The sequence below is a fragment of the Chrysochloris asiatica genome, unplaced genomic scaffold, assembly GCF_000296735.1.
Source record: "Chrysochloris asiatica unplaced genomic scaffold, ChrAsi1.0 scaffold00241, whole genome shotgun sequence".
Classification (NCBI taxonomy): Eukaryota; Metazoa; Chordata; class Mammalia; order Afrosoricida; family Chrysochloridae; genus Chrysochloris; species Chrysochloris asiatica.
The window spans coordinates 1,971,047-1,985,004 of record NW_006408759.1 but is presented as its reverse complement, the minus strand read 5'-3'; the positions used below and the strand labels follow the sequence as shown (position 1 = coordinate 1,985,004).

The window sequence follows — 13,958 nt, the reverse complement described above, 5'->3', positions numbered from 1 at the left end:
TATATATATATATATATATATATATATATGTATATATATATATATATGTTTCATTGGTTTTGGTTCTCTAGAAAACACAGCATCCTAAGACACCCACCCCTTCCCAAACTGATTGGGATACCTTAAAAACAGAAACGTGACAGATGTAAGCTTTGCTGTTCATTAGTACCCGCTTCCCCTATAGCAGATGCTCTCACTACTGGTGACGTGACCAAACAGTAAACAAGTCCCTGTATAAATACAACAGTGACTTCAATTCTAAATTCAGGACTACTATATAATTATCCGGAGTCCTAGTGTGGCTCTGTAGGACAAGCATTACACTGCTAACCTCAAGACTGGCGGTTCAAGTCCACCAACTGCTCCTTGGAAAGTCTATGCAAGGTTGCTGTGAGTAGGAACCAATTGGACAGCACTTAACAACACATCTAATTATCCAAACAGTAGGAAGGTAAATCACTTTTTATCCTATTCTAATAACTGATTCTCACTAGAATTTTTTCATGACAGGAAAAAAAAAGCAATAATTATGGATCTATATCTACTTTTTCTTTTTGTCCTCTAGAGGTTGAAAATAATTTTCATTCAGGAGCATATATTCTCTGATATCTGATTCACAGTGATCAGAATGCCTAGGTTGAAGAGCTCTCTAGCTCATCCCTACTTTGCAATTTAATCTTAAATATCATTTAAAATAAGCAAAACTATTTTGACCCACATAGAAATAACCACCTTATTTATTTATTCAAGATACAAGACATCTTGGAGTCTTGGAGTTGGGAGAGCTTTTACAGATTAACTAGTTCAACCCCAGTTCAGAGGTGTCGGGTGACTTCTTCAAAACAAATAGAAAATGGCAATGTGTCTTCAGTGAATTTCCCACCAATGAATTTTAAGAATGGAATGTTTGAACACCTTATGGAAGCAATAATTCTCCCTAGTGGGGAAAAAGGAGCCTTGGCGGTATAGTGGGTTATGTGTTGGGCTGCTAACTGCAAGTTCAGCAGTTCAAATCCACCAGCCACTCCACAGGAGAAAGATGAAGTTCCCTGCTCCATAAATATTTACAGCCTCAGAAACCATAGGGTCACCATGAGTTGGACTCGACTTGATAGCAATGGATTTTTTTATTTTAATGGAGAAAATGGTTAAGTCCAGAAAAAGTAACCTTGAGGGTCAGAATGTTCAGTATTGGATTAATATGGTTTTCCAAAGAACATTCCATGAAATATTGCTAAGTGCTCTAGGGAAAATAGATTCTGGACTAAAATAAACTTGGGGAAACCTGGGTTAAACAATAAAAACAAATGTTTCCACATCAGCTTTGGCTAGTAGATTTGATTGTCAATTGCTATTGTCAATGTGAACATCTAAGGTGGACATTATGTCATGTGGAGTTCAGTTAAATGACAGAACCATAAGAAATTTTTCATAAATCATCTCCAGAGATGGTGACATTCCATGTTCACACATTGAAATCACCATCCAGGAATAAAAAGAAGCTTTTTTTATATCATAAAATCAAATAGAGAGCAACGATCTTATAAATGCCAAATGGCAATAGTATGAATGATCTTTTTCTTAAAGTATGTTTTTTTATGTTCCTTACAAGAATTCCCACCGACACATGCACACACACTCACAAGTATGCACACACAGGCATATAAAGGTGGCAACAGATTGACTTTAAAAATGATTAGGATAAAATGGCAGAAAAGGATAACAAGGTGAGGCTACAGTTGTTTGTTTCAGGTGCTTTATATATGGAATGTATGCTGACTTAACTTCACTTTACAAATAAATGGGAAGATCAGAGAGCTGAAATATCAAGTCTGGGCCTGCACAGGAAGCAAGAGTGGAACTAGGGCTGAAGTCTATTTTCTGTCTGTCTCCAAAGCCCCTGCTATCTGCAATACATTGTGATGCTTTGCTCATTTCCATCCAAAAGTTCTACAATAACAACAAAAATAGCTACAGCTTCCATTGTGCTATGGCACAGTTTCTGACGTCAAAGAGTTTTCAGTCTAAGACAAATTCAATTAAAATCGCTGTGGCAACCAAATGTGTTGTCTCTTCCACTTCAAATGATTGTTATTGTTGTTATTGCTGTTGTTGTTATTAAGTGCCATCAACTCAGTTCCGACTCATAGCAACCCTGTATAGGGTTTCCAAGGAGCTTGAACTGCTGACCTTGTGGTTCAAACCAAGCTTGCAGTCCAGTGCATTAACCCACAGTGCCACTCCAAATTATTAAGCACAATCAATTACAATCATTCTTCCCCAGGCCTGTAGCCCATTCAGGAAAGGGCATGTGACTCCACCCTGGCCAACTAGAATTGAGAGGAATATTACTCCTGTGAAAGTGTTATTATTATTGAGAAAATGTAACTTCATTACTAAGCAAGGCTATAAACAGGTTCATTCTAGTTGGACCTCCCTGCTGAGAATTTCCATTTTTACCCTCAATATACTGAACGAGAATCTATATTTTAACAAGATCCTTGGGAGGTTCTTATAGTTGCTTGTTGTTGTAAAGTGCCATCCAGTCGATTCTGAACCACAGCAACTCTGTAGGCTTTTGGAAGATCTGCTGATGAGTTTGAACCATTAACCTTAGGGTCAAGCGCTTATCATACAGTGCCACTATGCTTATGTGTATATAAAAACCACCTGGGGATCTTGTTAAACTATAGATTTGGATTCAGTCTGAGGTGGAAATGGAAATTCTCAGCAGTTTGAATGAACCACTTTGAAACCCTTTTCCTAAGAAATAGATATAGAGGAAATAGTTGCTTTCAGTCTTTGGCACCGTTGTCTGGAAATTATTTCCTGAACTGCTGTTACCATTTTACTTCAGGTTGTGGAGGGAGAACCAGAACTGATGTGCAGTTTACTGTGACCTTTGTTATTGGGTGTTGTTGAGTTGATTACTAGGGCTAGCAGTAGATAAAATCTGCAGATGTGGTTAGAAGTCAGAAAATTAAGAATCTTCTATTTAGAATAACTTGATGAGCTTGAATCACCGACCTTGAAGTTCAAGCTCACCAGCTGCTCCTTGGAAACCCTATACAGGGTCGCTATGGGTCAGAATCGACTCGACAGCACTTAACAACAACAACATAGTTGATGGAGTAGCACTGTAGGATGAGCACTGGATCCAAAGGTCATCTGAACCAAAAGGTCAGTGGTTCAAACTCACCAACTGCTCCTCGGAAATCCAACACAGGGTCACCATGACTCAAAACTGACCGGATGGCACTTAATAACAAATAACAACAGCACATAGTCGATAAAAAAGCCCTGGTGGTTTAGTTGGTTATTCTTTGGTCTGCTAACCACAAGGTCAGCAGGTAGAATCTGCCAGCCCCTCCATAGGAGAAAGCGAAGGTTTTCTGCTCTCATGAAGATTTACAGACTCTAGAACCCTACATGGGGTCACTATGAATTTTCATGAACTTGCTGGCAGTGGTTTGGGTATGGCAGTGGGTAGATAGTTGATGAGGATCCCAAGTGGTGCAGTGGTTAAACACTAGGGTGCTAACAAAAAGGTTAACAGTTGGAATCCACCAACTATTCAGTGAAAGAAAGTTGAAGCTTTGCCACTAGTATTTTAAATATCAGCAGGGTCATCCATGATGGATAGCTTTCAACAGAGCTTCCAGACTATGATAGAATAATAGGAAGGAGAAGTGGGCCACTTCTGAATGATTAATCACTGAAAATTTTATGAATAGCAATGAAATATTGCCTGGTACAGTGAAAGAAGATGAACTCCTCAGGATGGAAGGCACTCAAAATATAACTAGGAAAGAGCTGCCTCCTCAAAGTAGATTTGAACTTAATGACATGGATGGAGCAAAAGTTTCAGGGTCTTTGAGTTGGTGTGCAATTCAAAATAAGAACATACAGCTGAAAACATCAATAGTCAGAACATGAAATGTACAAGGTATACAGAAATTGGAAATTGTCAGAAATGAAATGGAACATGCAAAAATCAATTTCCTAGGCATTAATGAGCTGAAATGCACAGGTATTGGCCATTTTGAATCAGACAATCATAACGGTTTACTATGTCAAGAAGGACAAACTGAAGAGGAATGATGTCCCATTCATCATCAAAAAGAACAATTCAAGATCTATCTTGAAGAACAATACTGTCTATGATAATAATAATATCCATACACCTATAAGGAAAACCAGTTAATATCACTATTATTTAAATTTATCCACCAACTGCTAAAGCCAATAATGATGAAATTGAAGAATTCTACCAACTTCCCAAGTCTGAAATAGATCAAACATGAAATCAAGATGTATTGATAATTACTAGTGAGTGGAATGCCAGGGTTGGAAACAAAGAAGAGGAATAAATAGTTGGAGAATTATGGTGTTGGTGATGGAAACAATGGAAATCTCATGATAGAATTTTGTAATACCAAAGACTTATTCATTGTAAATACCTTTTATCAACAACTTAAATGGAGACTATATAAGTGGACCTCACCAAATACACAGGAATCAAACTGACTACATCTGTGTGAGGAGATGATAATTTTTGTTTTTGTTAGGTACCACGGAGTTGGTTCTGACTTGTAGTGATGCTATGCACAACAGAATGAAACACTGCCCAGTGTGGTGTCATCGTCACAATTTTTGTTACACTTGAGCCCATTACTGCTGCCACTGCACTGATCCATCTTATTGGGAGTCGTCCACTTTTTCGCTGACTTTTCACTTTACCTAGCTTGATGTCCTTCTCCACGTACTGGTCCCTCCTGATAATTTTCTGGCTGCTAAGGAGCAATCTGGGTGTACTTCTTCCAACCCAGATTGGTTTGTTCTTCTGGCAACCCATGGTACTTTCAAGATTCTTCTCAAACACCGTAACTCAAATGCATCAATTTTTCTACAGTCTTCCTTATTCATTGTCCAACTTTCCCATACATGAGGCTATTGAAAACACCACGACTTGGGTCAAGCACACCTTGGTTCTCAAACTGACATCTTTGCTCTTGAATACTTTAATGAGGTCTTGTACAGCAGATTTGCCTAATGCAATATGTCATTTGATTTCCTGACTACTGCTTTCATGAGTGTTGATAGTGGATCCAAACAAAATGAAGTTTTTTGACAACTTCAATCTGTCCTCCTTTTATCAGATGATATTTATTGGTTCAGCTGTGAGAATTTTAGTTCTCTACATTGATGTGCAACCCATACTGAAGGCTGTAATCTTTAATCTTCATCAGTAAGTATTGTACATCCTCTTCACTTTCAGCAAGGTTGTATCATCTGCATGCTGCAGATTGCTAATAAGTCTTCCTTCAATTCTAATGTCACATTCTCCTTCATATAATCCAGCTTCTCAGATTATTTGCTCAGCATACAAACTGAATAAGTGTGGTGAAAGACTATAACCCTGACATACACCTTTACTGATTTAAACCATGCAATATCCCCTTGTTTTGTTCTAATAACTACCTCTTGGTCTATGTACAGGTTCCTCATGAACACAATTAAGTTTTCTGGAATATCCATTCTTTGCAATGTTATCCATAGCTTGGCACACAGTTGAAAGCCTTTGCATAGTCAATAAAGCGCAGGTAAACATCTTTCTGGTATTCTCTGCTTTCAGCCAAAATCCATTTGATGTCAACAATGATATCTCTCAATCCATTTCCTCTTCTGAATTCAGCTTGACTTTCTGACAGTCTCAGTGTACTGTTACAACCATATTTGAAGTAACTTCAGCAAAATTTTACTTGCATATGATATTAATGAATTTGTTTATTGATTTCCACATTCCATTGGATCACCTGTCTTTGGAATGGGCACATATATATTAATCTCTTCTAATCAGTTGTCCAAGGGGCTGTCTTCCCAATTTCCCAGCACAGATGAGTGCATGCTGCATTAATAAACTAATGTGCTCCATTAGTTTATTGAAAGATTTAAATTTGTATTCTGTCAATTCTCAGTGCCTAATACAGAGGATTCAGATTGATACATCTTATGAAGAGATGATAGAGAAGCTCATTATCATCAGCCAAAACAAGACCAAAGGCAGACTGAGATATATGAAGTTTCTCATATACAAGGCTGAAATTGAAGAAAATTAAAGCAAGTCCACAAGAGCTAAAATCTGACTTTGAATATATTCCCCATGATTTGATGCATTGTTGTTGTTGTGACGTGCTGTTGAGTCGGTTCTGACCCATAGCAACCCTGTATAGGGTTTCCGAGAAGCAGCTGGTAAGCTTGAACTGCCAACCTTGCAGTTCAAATGGCTTTGCAATCTGGCATATTAACCCACAACGCCACACTAGGAGTCCAATGCATTAGAACACTAATAACCTAAGAGCAGAAGAGTTGTGAGATTATATCAAGAACATCATACAGGAAGAAAGCTAAAGTTCATTTAAAAGAGAGAAAACAAAGAAAAGTTCAAAATGGATGTCAGAAGAAACTTTGAAACTTGCTTATGAGTACAGAGAAACTAAAGTGAATGAAAGAAATGAAATCAAAGAACTGAACAGAAATGTCAAATGGAAGCTCTAGAAGACAAAGTATAATGAAATGAGCAAAGTCCTGATGTTAGAAAATCAAAAGAGCACAATATTCTCAGCATTTCTCAAGATGACTAAATTGAAAAATTCTAGCCTTGGGTTGTATAATTGAAGGATTCTTTGGGCAACAAGTTGAATGACCCAGGAAGCATCAACAGAAGATGGAATTTATATACAAGTCACTGTAACAAAAAGAATTGGTCGATGTTCAACCATTTCAAGAGGTGCCATATAATCAAGAACTGATGGCATTGGAGGAAATACCCAAGCTGCACTTCAGGCATCAGCAAAATAAAAGGTTTCAGGTATTAACAGGATATAAATTGAAATCTTTCAACAAACTAATACAGCACTGAAGGCCCTCTCTTGTCTATGCCAAGGAAATTGGAAAACAATTACTTGGAAAATATTCATATTTGTATCTATTCCCATAATAGGTGACCAAATGGAAAGCAGAAATTATTAAATAATAGCATTAATATCACAGGCAAGTAAAATTTTACTGAAGATAATTTTTTTTTTTTTAATGATTGCAGCAGTACCTTAACAAGGAGTTTCCATAAATTCAAGTCAGATTTAGAAAGGTTTTGAACTAGGGCTGTCACTGCTGGTGTGGGATAGATCTTGGATAAAAGCAAAGCATAAAAGAAAGGTGTTCTTTATTGACTTGCACTGTATTGACTATACAAAGGTATTTGACTGTGTGGTTTATAAACTATGGATAACATTGTGATGAATGGGAATTACAGAACACTTAGTCATTCTCATAAGGAACCTGTACATAGATGAAGAGGCAGTCATTGGAACAGAACATGGATATACTGAATGGTTTAAAATCAGGAAAGGTGTGTGCCAGAATTGTAGTCTTTCACCATACTTATTTAACCTGAACAAATAATCTGAAAAGCTGGATTATAAAAAGAAGACAGCATCAGGATTGAAGGAAGACTGATAATCAACTTGCAATATGCAGATGATTTCAAGTCCTTGCTGGGAGCAAAAAGGACTTGAAATACTTACTGATGAAGATCAAACACTAGTCTTGAATATAGATTGCACTTCAATGTAAAGAAAGTGAAACTCTTCACCAATAAATAATATGATAAATGGAGAAAATATGCAAGTTTTCAAAGATTTTATTTTGCTTGGGTCCACAATCAATGCTCCTGGAAGCAGCAGCCAAGAAATCAAACAACATATTGTTTAACACTATATAGCAGTCTTTTGTTGTAGATTTGCTACCAAAGACCTCTATAAAGTGTTAAAAAGCTAAGCTGTCACTTCGAGAACTAAGGTACACTGACCCAAGCCATGGTATTTTCAATCATCTCATATGTATTGTTAGACAATGAATAAGGAAGATTGGAGAAGAATCAATGCATTTGGATTATGGTGTTAAAGACAAATATTGAAAGTGCCATGGGCTGTCAAAAGAACAAACAAATCTGTCTTGGAAGCAGTATAACAGAATGATACTTAGACTTAGTCTCTCATATTTGGACCAATTCCCTGAGGAAGGACATCATACTTAGCAAAGTATGTTGTTGTTGTTGTTATGTGCCGTCAAGTCGATTCTGACCCATAGTGACCCTGTACAGGGTTTCCGAGCCTGTAAATCTTTACAGGAGCAGAAAGCCTCATCTTTCTCCCACAGAACAGCTGGTAGTCTCGAACTACTGACCTTGCGGTTCACAGCCCGATTCGTAACCACTATGCTACCAGAGCTCCTTGGCAAAGTATAGGGTCAGTTAAAAAGAGGAAGATCCCCAACGTGATGGATTGACACAGTAGCAGCTACAATAGGCTTAAAAATAACAACTATGAGGATGTCATAAGACAGGACAATATTTTCATTCTATTGTGCATAGGGTTGCTATGAGTCAGAAATGACTGGACGGCACCTATCAACAACAACATGCAGAGCCTCAGGTTTAATTTCCAACAAATGAATCTCCAATGAACCTCATGCACAATCACCAACTGTCATGGGAGATTTGAATGTTACTATGACGCTAAATAGAGTCCTGGTGTGACACTGTAGGATAAGCCCTCGACACAAGGTCGATATGAACCACACGGTTGGTGGTTCAAACTCACCAGCCACTCCTCAGAAACCCTACACAGAGTTGCTATGGGTCAGAACTGACTCGACGCACTTAACAACAATAACAACAATGATGCTAAGCAAGTTTCAGCTGAACATCCAGACTAAGCCTAGAAAGAAAGACCTGGTGATCTGAAAACCCTGTGGGTTACAATAGCTATGGGCAGCACTTTTGTTTTGTTGGACATGGAGTCATCATAAGTTGGGGCTGTTTGACAGCTGCTAACGACAACATTAGGCATGAATGGGCAAATCTACTTAAATGCCATACTAAAGAGTTTGGACTTTTGTCTGGGTTTCACTACTTAACAGATTATAGTCTCATTAGGAATTTAGATACATCTGACTGCAATGGAGAGAAACAATGTGTGGGGACAGGACTGGAGTCAGAATAAGACTGGAGGAGGCATGGTCCATCGAAGAGAGGTTGAGGGAGTAAAGAAAAAGATGGTGGGGATAAAGGTAAGAAGCATATGTGAAAATGTTTAAGAAGAGAATGATTAAGAGAACCTGATGATTAATGAGGTCCAGTGAGGAAGAGGAAGATTCGATTCCAGGATGACACTCAGGTTCCTAAGTCAGATCCAGGTATGGAAGATGGTGCCATTTCCCACAACTGGGAACACATGAGGAGCAACAGTCTTTACCTCACCCTGTTATCAGTACCATTTGTTGTGAGGTTGATTTCAGCTGAGCATAGCTGCTCTCCATAGTCCATGTGTGTCAGAGTATAGCGGCTCTGCTTAAGATTTTCAATGGCTGATTTCTCAGCAGTAGACCACAGACCTTTCTTTCAAGGTGCCTCTGGATAAATTCAAAATTCCAACCTTTCAGTTAGCAGTTAACTATTTACAACACCCAGAACTTCTGAGGAAGCTTGTTGTTGTTAAGTGTCATCAAGTAGATTCTGACTCATAGTGACCCTCTATAGCGTTTCTAAGAGCTGATGCTGTGGATCTGAACCTCTGACTTTGTGGTTAGCAGGCCAGTGCTTTTCCTACAGCACCAAAAGAACAAACAAACCTGTCTCAGAAGAAGTATAACAGAATGATCCTTATAAGCTAGGACTGAAAGGCTTGTAGTTGTTGCTAAGTGTTATGGAATCAGTTCTGTATTATAATGACCTTGTATACGGTTTCCGAAGAGTGACTGGTGAGTTTGAAACAACAACCTTGTAGTTCAAACCAACCTTACAGTTCAGTGCTTATTCTACAGTGCCACACCAGGACTCCAACCCCTGAAAATGTTTGTTGTTGGTGTTAAGTGCCATTGAGTCCGTTCTGACTCATATAGACCCTGGATAGAGTTCCCAAGGAGCAGTTGGTGAGCTTAAACTACTGACCTTACAGTTCAAATGGACTTTGCAATCCAGCACATTAATCCACAGCACCACACCAAGACTCCCAAAATCTGAGGATCGTAGAAGGTAGATATTATTTAGACATGCTAAATATACTTGTGTATTAAGACATCTTGATGGAAAGTGTGAGAAGTAAATTGGAAGTAAGGAAATTGTATTCATATTTTCACTCTTAATCTTTCTGGCAGAGATTAGAAATGAGTGAAAAATTTGAGGGGAAAGCATCAGTGACTAGGAGTCCAGTGGGAAACTGTCAGTGAGAACAGATTAAAGACAATATATCCCAATGTATCTGAGGCGCAGGAAGCATCAAGGAGACAGATTTTGGATACCCCCCACCACCACCACCACCACTTTGTTGGCAGGAGTTACTCCATGCCTGGATCTCAGATCATACCCATGCTATGACTATAGTCAAATCATATGTTATCTTCTGAGAATCAACATCTCCTTATTTTCTTCCCTTGTTATAGTATTGGAATTTTAATTTAATTGTTGTTGTTAGGTGCTGTCGAGTCAGTTCCAACTCATAGTGACCCTATGTACAATAGAATGAAATATCGCCATCCTCACCATCATTTCTATATTTGCGTCCATTGTTTCAGCCATTGTGTCAGTCCATCTCCTTGAAGGTCTTCCTCTTTGTTGCTGACCCTTTACCAAGCATGTTCTTCCCCAGGGACTGATCACTCCTGATAACACGTCCAAAGTACATGAGAAGAAGTTTCGCGATCCTCGATTTTAAGGAGCATTCTGGCTATATTTCTTCCAAGACAATTGTTTAAAATTTTTCTTCTGGAAGTCCACAGCATATTCAAAATTCTTTACAATCGCCATAATTCAAAAGCATCAATTCTTCTTAGGTCTTCCTTATTTATTCATTGTCTAGTTTTTGCATACATGTGAGGCAATTGAAAATATGACGGCTTAGGTCAGGTACTCTTTAATCCTCAAAAAAACTATAATTAGGGGAGAGCGTAGGGGGTGGGTTTATAAGGTATACCCTTTGGTCAGTTGATGATGCATGGAGGGGATTGGAACCATGGCAATGAAATGACATACGGTGGAATTAATGTAAAAATAAAGTTCTCTCATGTAAAATATCATATAATTCACAATAAAACATGAAAAAAAACTATAATTAGGGGGACTGGATTTTATTAAACAGGGGACAGAACACCTTCTGTACTCTTGCTTGAGAATTCATTCATTCAAAAGAATCTACATTACTATCACTATATGATAGGTGGAGTCCTGATGAGGCACTGTAGAATAAGAAATGGACTACTAACTGCAAGGTTGGCAGTTCAAATCCATCAGCTGCTCCTTGGAAACCCTATACAGGGACACTTTGAGTTGAAACCCACTCGACAGCACTTAACAGCAACCGTATGATAGGTGATGTCCTTTTATTACAAAGAACAGCAAATAAAACAATCAATCACTAACATCCAAGTTCCAGCCTAGTGTTTCATGCCTTTGAATATTTTAGTCCAATAAAGACAACTGATAGACTTTTTTTTCCCAACTTTTTTTTCTTCCCTCCCCTCCTCTCTCCACCCTTATCTTCTACTCTCCTTTTCTCCTCCCCACTTCTTTCTCTTTTTTCTGTCTCTCCATCCTCAGGGCCTGATCTTAAAGAGAAAACATACAGAACAGTATTTTAAGTTCTCAAAGGGATCCAGTCTTTCTGGGGCCATTGAGCCTGGAAGACCCCTCGAAACTGTTATCCTGATATCATTTTTAAACTTTAAACCTTAAACCAAGACTATCTCCTGAAATCTTCTTCGAACCAAAAATAGTTTTTCTTAATTAGTAAAGTACTGCTTGAGCAATGTGCTCTTTTTAGCAGTCTAATGCTTACCTACAGCACCACCAGGACCCTTTAAAGGAGCATCTACATGAGATTGAATTGACACTAGCCTGGTGTGATGCTGTGGGTTAATGCGCCAGACTGTAAAGCCGTTTGAACTGCAAGGTCGGCAGTTCAAACTCACCTTGTACACCCTATACAGGGTTGCTATGAGTTGCTATAAACTCAACAGCACTTAACAACAACAACTTGAAAGGTCAGATGGGAAGTCTGGGGGTAGTATAAGATAATCGTGGTGGGAAATGTGTTATAAGAACAGAAAAACGATAGCACAGTTCGAGTAATGGAATCAACATGACTTAATGACACATGTAGAAATTGTTGAAATGGTATGTCTTTAGCTGTATATATTTTTACCAAAATGTTTTAAAAAGTAAAAAACAAACCAACGTTGTATATTAAAAGCTAATCTAGCTGGTAATGGGCAAAGTGATATTGGTCCAAGGAAGACTTGAAGAATAGCTAAAGGAAAACTACTTCCAGTTAATACAGAGTTCTCCTTTATTTGACAGCTCATTGAACACATGTTCATTGTCTGATCAGTACGAAGGCCCTGTGCCCGCTGTTGTTCTTAGTTGTTAAGTGCTGTCAAATTGGTTTCAACTCATAGTGACCCTGTATAGGGTTTCTGGGGAGTGGCTGGTGAGCTTGAACCGCTGACCTTGTAGTCCAGTGCATTAACCCACAAAAAAAGGTCGTATTTTGGCTCTCGTGGACTTGTTTTCGCTTGTTAACACCAGAATATCAGGTGTTACAAACACAGAAAACATGCATGTATAGCCCTTATTCTTAGAGCATTTATTTTAGCAGGGAACTAAATAATAAGAAAGCAATTATTCCAATCATTTTAAAATCATAATCAGGATAAGTGCTACAGAAGAGAAGTACAAAGACGGCTTTGGAAACGGGTTTGGAAAGACAACAGAGACTTCTATGATGATCTGGAAGGCAAGTAGAATTTGGCAAGGGAAAGGTAGAGTTTCTAGAGACAGTAGGTGCTGCAAATAGTTAATGTGCTCAGCTGGTAACCAAAAGGTTGGAAGTTCAAATCTCCAAAGAACAAAGAATTGATGATCTACTTCCCAAAAAGAAGTCACTGAAAACCCTTTGAAGCGCAGTTCTACTATGAAACGGATGGTGTCATCGTGAGTCACAATCTACTCAATGATAACTGGTTTAGAGAGTTTCTGGAAGGAAGATGAAGCTGAGCAAGACCCTGAGGTAAAAAGAAGCATGAGGTGATGATGGTCCCAAGAGAAGAGCCGAGTGCCTGGAGTTCAGGAAGAAAAGAAATAGAGTGACAGGAGGTGGCTGAAAAGGTTTATAGAGAAAGTAGGGGTGTCACTAATAAAACCTAAACAACATTCAAATAACTTACCTTTTGGGGATTTATATCATTGTTTCCAAGACCTGTAGTAGCACTTTGATAATTGGTGAGTGGACTGAGAGACTCAGGCTTTTGCTGGAACAGCCATAACTGGAAAGGAAATGGAGATTTCAGTGACTCGCACCTACCAAAGCCTGAATTAACCTTACAAATCCTTTATAGTTCAGTGATTACATACAGCCAGCAAGTGAACCAGAAGGAAGTGCATCAAACTTATTATCAATTAAAGGGGGGAAAAATCCATTAGATTTGTCTCCTTCCTTCAAATTCTACCTAATATAACAGCACATCCTGTGTCAAGGCAAGATATGGAGCCCTGATCTCCTGGGACCTTGAAAATGGAATGGCCACACATGGATCAATATAGGCTCCTCGACCAATATGAATCCAATGGGTTTAACAGACATTGTTATGGATTGAATTCTGTCTCCTAAAAAATATGTGTTGGAGTGCTAATCTCTATATTTACAGAAGTACTGGAGTCCTGGGTGTTATACTTTGAAATAGGGTTTTTGTTGTTATGTTAATAAGGCCATATTGGCATAGGGTGTATTTGAAACCTTGTTGTTGTTGTTATGTGCCGTGGAGTCGGTTCCAACTCATAGTGACCCTATACAGGGTTTCCAAAGCTGTATATCTTAATGGGAGCAGAAAGCCTCATCTTTCTC

The 13,958-nt window shown here is 38.5% G+C and overlaps 1 pseudogene; it reads right to left on the bottom strand.

Annotated features, from left to right (window-relative positions):
* The window catches only part of LOC102821632, a 76,478-nt pseudogene that overhangs the window by 7,144 nt on the left and 55,376 nt on the right, over positions 1-13,958 (bottom strand).